Genomic DNA, 8,157 nt, shown 5'->3' with positions numbered 1-8,157 from the left:
GCTCCCGCCGGGCAGGCCGGGCAGGCACCAGCCAGGTAGGGCCGCGGGGACGGCGCTGCGGGCGGCCGGGAGCCTGGCGGGGGCCCAGCCCCTCGCCACCTGCCCGCGCCGGGCGCTGCGGGCTTTGGGGGAGAGCGGGTCGCTCACATTGCTGGTGTCCCTCCTGCAAGCCATCCTCATCCCATTCAGAGGGCGCATGCCCTCCCGAAAGGAGCACCAGAATGGGAGCCCCGACCGTGTGGTGCCTTCCGGTCACTGCTCTGGGGATCCCTGATCTGTTGGCTGAAAAGAGTGTGAGTGCCCCGCCAGCCTTAACATTGTGGCCGGAGAGGACTGCCTCCCAGACATTTCAGGCTTTACGGTTAGACAGACCTGGAACCGAATTCTGCCCCGGCTGCTTATTGCTGTGTGATGCTTGGTAGATGGCTTGCCTTCTTCGAGCCTCAGATCTTCAGCAGTAAATTGGGACTCGGATGTTGGTGGGATCAGTTGAGAGAAAAATATGTGAAGTGCCTAGCACCGTGCCTGGTACATAGAAAAAGGCACAATAAATGGTAGCCAGCCAAGTGTTCTGGTCTTTTTCCTTTTTTTTTTTCTCCCAAATGTTTATTTATTATGAGAGAGAGAGTGCATGAGGAGGGGCAGAGATAGAGAGAGAGAGAGAGAGAGAGAGAGAGAGAGAGAGAGTACTAAGCAGGCTGCACGCAGAGCCCAACACCAGGCTCCATCTCGCAACCATGAGATCATGACCTGAGCCTGAATCAAGAGTCAGATGCTTAACTGAGTGAGCCACCTAAATACCCCTCTTTTTCATTTTTCACCAAGTAAAACTTACAGTGAAGTGTAAACTTGGTGAATTTTTATATAAATATGTACAACTGCCACCCATTGGAGATAGAAAAGTTGCCAGCACCTAGGTGGGCTTCCCTGTAGCATTTACATCTTCCATTTGCCCTGAACCCTGCTGTGAGTTTTATCAAGAGCGTTTCCTCTCTTTCAATTTGAGAATAGAAGTTTTGTTACAAGGATTTACAGTAAGTAAACCGTGAGTGTAGATTTGGGCATTGGGCCCTTCTGATTGGATTGTTGTCCGCATCTAGAAGAGGAAGAAACAGATCTAGAGAGACACTCAAGCCCTGGGAACTTGCTCAGGAATCATAAAACAGAAGTCAAATTCGTTTGGATGCTAATTTTTTTCTAGCTCATTGTTAATAGTGCTGGCATCAGCTCAACTTCAGCTGTTCAATCATAGCCATTCAAGTATTTTTCTAGTTCGTTTCCATTTGTCTTACTCTTATTTGAGCACAATTCATCATGTTTAAGATGCCAGCCCTGGTTTTCCATACAGAGGGCACGAGATTCATCTATTTTCGATCTTTGCTAGGTGTTTAAGGAGATTCTCTAAGCATTTTTAAATGAGCGTCATAACAGGCCCCTCTGACTAAAAGGTCTTCCCTGTTCTTCAGACAAATGATGTTTTATCACTTTGTAGCCACCACTCTGACTGGGAGGCTCAGCGGGATCATGTTTGTAACTTTGTTGTACTTTGTAAATGGTGGCTTGTTGTATGGGCATCACAGAAGGACAGCTGGAGTGACAGGAGATGAAGGGGATCTGGTTTACAGATTGGGAAATATGCATCTTTCTAAATGATGAAAATCCCTCCAACATATTGTTGCTGCCTCAGGGCCTTTGCGCCAGCTCTTCTCTTTGCCTGGACTATATTTCTCTTTGGTCTTCCTGTGGCAGCCTCTTCCTCCTGCTGTCAGATCTCTGCTCACATGTCAGAGAGGCAGATCTCTGGAGTCGTTGTCTGAAGAAGTGTCCCCATCTCGCTTCCCCTGACTGGTTCCCTTATTTATTCCTTCAGAGCACTTACCAGCTTCTGAAATCACGTGGTTTGATTGTTTTCTTGTCTCTTAGCTGTCTCTCCTTCTACAATGTGCGTGCTATGAAAAGCAGGGGCTTTGTCTTTTTCTCCTAACACCCAGAACATAGTAGATGCTAAAAAGGTGTTGAATGAATGAATGAGTGAATGAATGAAGTGTACCTGAAGCCTTACTGGCAGCTGTAGCATAGTGGTTGAGCATCTAGACTCTAGATTCCCAGATGCAAATCCTCAATTTTCCATGTACGTGTTTTATCTTCAGGCAAGGCACTTAAATGTTTGATGCCTCAGTTTCCTTGTGTATTAAATGGAGGTAATGGCAGTAACTCCTTCAGGGGGGTCAGTATAAGGATTAAGAAAGTTAATTTACGTTAAAAACTTAGTAAGGACTGATATTAGTTATCTATGCTGTTAACAAATTATCCCCAAACTTAGAGGCTACAGTGATAATCGCTTCTTATCTCACAATTCCTGCAACTCAGGAATTTGGGGATGACCTATCTGTGTGGTTCTGGCTCAGGGCCTCTTATGAAATTGCGTTCATGGTATGAGCTAGGGAAGCAAATCTTCTCAAAGTTTGCCTGTGGCTAGAGGTTCCCTTCCAAAGATGACTGGCTCAGATGGCGACTGACACCGGCGGTTGGCGTCAGGCCTCTCCACGTGGACCTCCCAGAATCCATGTGGACCTCCCAGAATCTGGCTTGAGCGCCCTGTCGACATGACAGCTGACTTCCCTTGGAGCAAATGGTCCTGGAGAGAGCAAAGTCATCATAATGTCTTTGATCGTCTGCTCTTGGAGATGACGCCCTGTTATTTCTGCAGTATCTTATTGGTCACATGGATCAGTGGAAAGGACCTATGTAAGGGTGTGAATGTCAGTATTTGGGGGAGAGGATCACCGGGACCCACCCTGGAGACTTATGTGGCTGTCACAGGACCGTGTAAATATGAACTGTTGTTATTAATGTCTCTGTTCCCTACTAGATGATAAGCCCTGGGAGGGCAAGGGCTAGGCCTGTTTGGCTCACCATCATGTCGCCATGCTTAGGACAGTGCTTCGTGCATAGTACACCTTCAGGAAGTATTAGTTGAGTGGACACCTTTCATGATTTGGTCCTGCGATGCTTCTAGAGCCTGCAAGGCCCCTTCTGTTCCCTCTGCCATGGATGCCATTCATTACCTTATTCCTTTAAAGGCATACTCCGCCTCTTTCAGTCTGGTGTCGCTTCCTCCCAGAAGCCTTCCCTGACTGCCTCCCCTTTCACGGGCTAGACTGTGTCCCTGCTCCATGCCCACACGGCCCACTGCCCTCATACTGTCCAAGTGTCCATTGAAATGTATTTTTGCTTCTCTTGAGTTTTATTGTTTTTTAAATGTTTACTTATTTTTGAGAAAGAGAGAGTGCGTGCAAGTGGAGGAGGGGCAGAGAGAGAGAGGGAGACGCAGAATCTGAAGCAGGCTCCAGGCTCTGAGCTGTCAGCACAGAGCCCGACGTGGGGCTCGAACTCATGAACTGTGAGATCATGACTTGAGTCAAAGTCACACGCTCAACCAACTGAGCCACCCAGGCACAGGACTGCCACTCCGAGCAAGCCCCTGGCCACCTCTCCTGACCCCTGCTGCTGTCCCACCTGCGTGTCCCCTGGCCCCAGCTACCCATTGTTCCCTTCCCGTGTTCTCCTCAGGTCTGGCAGTCACTATTGCTCTGCCTGGTCTCAGCTGGAATGTCACCTCTTCTGAGCAGCAAAGACCCTGCTCTCTCTCAGGTACGTCTGGGAGGCTTTGCCCAGCCCAACCCCTCCACCCCATGGCTCCTGACATGTTCTGTTTGTTGAATGGAGTGACTCTTGGTGGTGTTTCTCCTTTGCCAAACATTTACCATATTCCAGTCATAATTACTTCATACAAGATCATCTTCAGCTAGAACACATTCAGTGACTTTTATTTGTTTTTAAATTTTTTATTTATTACTATTATTATTTCAGTGTTTATTTTTGAGAGGGAGAGAGTGGGAAAGAAGGAGAGGGACATAGGGAAGAGAATCTTAAGCAGGCTCGGGTGCCCCAATTCAGTGACTTATTATTTTATATTTTTAAGTGTATTTATTTTGAGAGAGAGAATGTGAGCAGGGGAGGCACAGAGAGAGAGGGAGAGAATCCCAAGCAGGTTCTAAGCTGTCAGCGCAGAGCCTGATGTGGGGCTTGAACTCACAGACTGTGATATCTTGACCTGAGCTGACACTGTGAGCCACCCAAGCACCACCCGCTCCACTCAGTGACTTTTTTTTTAATTTTAATTTTTTTTTAACATTTATTCATTTTTGATAGAGACAGGGTGCGAGCGGGGAAGGGGCAGAGAGAGAGGGAGATGCAGAATCTGAAGCAGGCTCCAGGATCTGAGCTGTCAGTACAGAACCTGATGCCGGGCTTCAACTCATGAACCCTGAGATCATGACCTGAGCCCAAGTTGGATGCTTAACTGATGGAACCACCCAGGTACCCCAGTCAGTGACTTTTAAGTTGAGGTATAATTCGCATAATGAAATCAACTCTTTGAAAGTGTACAATCCAGTGGCATTTAGTGCATTCATCACCTCTATCTAGTTATGTTGTCACTACCCCCAAAGGAAGCCCTGTGTCCATTAAGCGATCACTGCCTGATTCCCCCTTCACGCAACCCCTGGCCACCGCCAGCCTGCATTCTGTCTCAACAGATTTACCTTGTCTGGACATTTCATAGAAATGGAATCATACAGTAGTGTATGACTTGTGACTGACTACTAAGCATACGTAATGTTTTCGGGCTTATCCACATTATAGCCTGTATCAGTTCTTCATTCTGTTTTATGGCTGAATATTATTCCATCGTATGGTTATACCAGAGTGTGTTTGTCCGTTCATCCATTAATGGACATTTGGATCGTTTCCAGCTTTTGGCTCTTAGGAAAAATGTTGCTGTGAGCACTTGTGTACACGTTTTTGATTGAACACCCGTTTTCAGCTCTTTTGGGTATGTACTTAGGAGTGGAATTACTGGATCATACGATCATTCTGTGTTTAACCTTTTGATGACTGACCAGACTCCAGGACTCTTAACCCTCATGTGGGGTTTGCTGTGACCATTACCCCATTGTTCATTGGGGAACCCAAGTGACTCTTGATGGCCTGATTGTCATTATGTCATGGCCGGGCTTGCCACTTCTGTGATGGCTTCGGAGCCACTGGCCCCTCCCCTGTCCTCCTCAAGGGGCACCACTCTGCGGAGAGGCCCTCGAGGGCCCCGATGTTGTGACTGTATTTGGATTGACCCCATTTTCCAGAGGGTAGAACTGAGTCTGGGCCTTTGGAGCAGGTACTTTTGGAAAGGTAAAGGGGTAAAACCCTTTTGTACAGACCCTTTAGACTCCTTCTGTGATGGGGGCTGAGACCTGGCTTATTATTATTACTATTTTTGTCAGTATTATTATTTTTTTGTTTTTAAGATAAATAGAGTTGTAGTTTGTACCTGGCCCAAATATAAATCCCAGTTTGGCCAGTTATCTGGTGTGTGACCTTGAGTAAGTCCTGTTACCTCTCTGACCTCCAGTTTTCTTACCCGTAAAATAGGGATAATCATACCCCTATTTGCTAGGGCCGCTGAGAAGATTTAATGAGATAAGCATGTTGAGGACTTAGGTGCGAGCACTCAAATGGTAGCTATTGCTATTATTATTATTATTATTATTATTGTTATTTGGAGCTTCTCTAGCCTTAATATTATATGATTTGCTGATTTCATGTACTATGTACTTACACTCTCTGGAGTTACGCTCTTAGATATTTATATAAAGCAATTCTTCGGGGTGTTTCAGCCCAACAGGTTGTATTAAGCTTGAAGACAAGTAGCTGTTCATCCATCAGTGTTTGTTCCCTTAGCTGATAAGCCCATTTGTCAGGGTCACTCATCACCCTTAAATGTGCCCTGGGGTCACTCGGCACTCTGAAAGGTGCCTGGGAGGGGGCGTCTTCTGCAGGACTGGACGCAGCTGGAGACGGCACACACCGCTTCAGGCCACAGCGGTTCCCTGGTGAGCCAACCGTCTGACCTTGGATTATTTTTTCCCCTCTGTCTGAAGAGGCTGAGCTCTGCCCAGCAACTCAGGCCACATGAGGCCCAAAGGTCCTCGATGGCTTTTTTTGTTTTTGTTTTTTTCAGGAAGTGAAGAACTGAGAGGGATAAAAGGGGGAAATGACTTCTCAATGTTGTAACCTTTGTTGCAATCTGGTTGCTTTTTAAAGAGCTTTGTGTGAGTGTGGGACCCCCCCAGACCTTCAGTGGGGCTCCCCCGCCTACCAGCAGGAGGAGGAGGAGGAGGAAGGGAACTGACCCTGAGCCATGACCGTGTACCAGGCCTGGAACCTAGTAGTGAAAGAGGCAGACTGGGGGACATGCTTTCAAGAAGCTTCTAGTCAAGCGGGGGAGACACTCAACAGGTAAAGAGGAAATACGGTAGTTAGAGCTAAGTGTGATTGCTGAGCAGGAAATGAACAGGTGATGAGAGAGAGGAAGGGCCTGCTTAGCTGAGGTGGTCAGAGAAGTCTCTCTGAGCCGTGGACGTCTGGACAGAGGCTGAAGGGCATAAAGGAAACAGCCATAGGAAATGCAGGTAGAAAGAGCGTCCAGAGGGGCTTACAGCAAGAGCATAGGGTGGAGGTGACAATGACGTTGCTGTATTTGGGGAGGCTTCTGGCTGGAGCCGACAAGAGGAGAGGGGACAAGATCAGGTGAGCAGGAGCCAGTTCCTGGGCCCCGGTCAGCAGTGTGACTTTGGGCTCAAGTCTTGAATTACGGCAACTCATGAGGTGTTATTTGCCCATTTTACCTCTGAGGAAACTGAGGCTCTGGGAAGTTACTTGACAAAGTACTGAAACAGAAGGACATTAATGGGGGCACCTGGGTGGCTCAGTCGGTTAAGCGTCCAACTTTGGCTCAGGTCATGATCTCACGGTTCGTGGGTTCGAGCCCCACATCAGGCTCTGTGCTGACAGCCAGCTCAGAGCCTGGAGACTGTTTCCAATTCTGTGTCTCCCTCTCTCTCTGACCCTCCCCTGCTCTCTCTCTCTCTCAGAAATAAATAAAACATTAAAAAAAATTCAGAAGGACATTAATGTTATGAATCTAGAGCCAGTGTGTCCCTGTGTTTATTAGACAAATGTGTATTTGGTTTAAGATGTGCCAGGCCCAGGCCAATCGCCAGGGATGTAAAAGTGAATAAGACCCATGGAAGTCTTTGCCCTCCGGGTTCAGACTTCGGCTCAAGCTTGGGCAGAGATCCCCTCTGAAATTTCTGTGTTGCAGTATGAAGGCAGCACTTAAGAAGGACCATGCGATAAAGTAATTGTAAACATCACAGGAGAAAAGTACATAAAGGGTTTGGCATGATCATGGTGCACGGTTAATGCTCAGTAAAGGCTGATTTTTGTTGTTGCTTCCAGGAATGATGGAAATCTTCCTTGGAGAAATCTTGGCCAAGGAAAGTAAACACTCCACAGAAGGAGTAGCTCATCTATAGCAAGATCCCTCCCAGCACATATAAAATCTTCCTGTTCACTGAGTTCATTAATAAATAACCGGATATAAGCACAATACGCCGGGCACTGCGCTAAGCCAAAGGTCTGTAAACTACAACCCATGGGCCAAATCCAGCCTTCCACCTGTTTTTATAAATAAAGTTTTATTAGAACACAGCCATGCCCATTCTTTTTTGGATTATGTCTGCTTTCCTGCAGCAACGGCAGATTTGAGGAGTTGTGACAGAGACTAGGTGTTAAATAGTAAGGAAATAGTAAGGTTTGCTGACCTTTCTTCTAAGCATATAATGGCCGTCTAATCCTCAGGATAGTCATGCCAGGTGGGATCTCCATTTTACAGGTGAGAAAACTGAGACAAAGTAGCAAGTGGACCTGGGATTTGAATCTGGGCAGTGGGCTTTAGAGGCTGTGCTCTTACCCGCGATGTCTGTCACCTACTCACAGACAGAATCCCTGTGGTTGCTCCGCGTATAGCCCACCGGATGCTCCGCCCACTTGAAAACCAGGAGACTTGGGTTCAGGGCCCAGTGGGGCTCTGATTACCCAGTTAGTCACTCCTCTTGAAGACTGTTTGCTCATCTGGTCATAAAGCCTTGCACCCAGCCAGTCCCTAGGCCGCACCCAGGTGGTGTGGTGCCAGGTGGTATGACTCATACAGGTCCTAGCCTGGCAGTCTGAGGTCTGGCAGATGGAGGAGGC

General features: G+C 47.4%; 1 protein-coding gene across 1 annotated transcript in view; it reads left to right on the top strand.

Annotated features, from left to right (window-relative positions):
• The first annotated feature begins 6 nt into the window (after positions 1-6).
• The window catches only part of TMC7 (transmembrane channel like 7), a 53,187-nt gene continuing 45,036 nt past the window's right edge, over positions 7-8,157 (top strand). The window contains exon 1 of the mRNA XM_077773292.1: positions 7-35. The gene's annotated coding sequence lies outside the window, so the exon portion shown is untranslated. The remainder of the gene's footprint in view (positions 36-8,157) is intronic.

Source organism: Crocuta crocuta, unplaced genomic scaffold (assembly GCF_008692635.1).
Source record: "Crocuta crocuta isolate KB4526 unplaced genomic scaffold, BGI_CrCroc_1.0 scaffold16, whole genome shotgun sequence".
In the NCBI taxonomy this organism is placed as follows: Eukaryota; Metazoa; Chordata; class Mammalia; order Carnivora; family Hyaenidae; genus Crocuta; species Crocuta crocuta.
The sequence above is the reverse complement of the archived record's forward strand: the minus strand, read 5'-3'. Positions and strand labels throughout refer to the sequence as shown.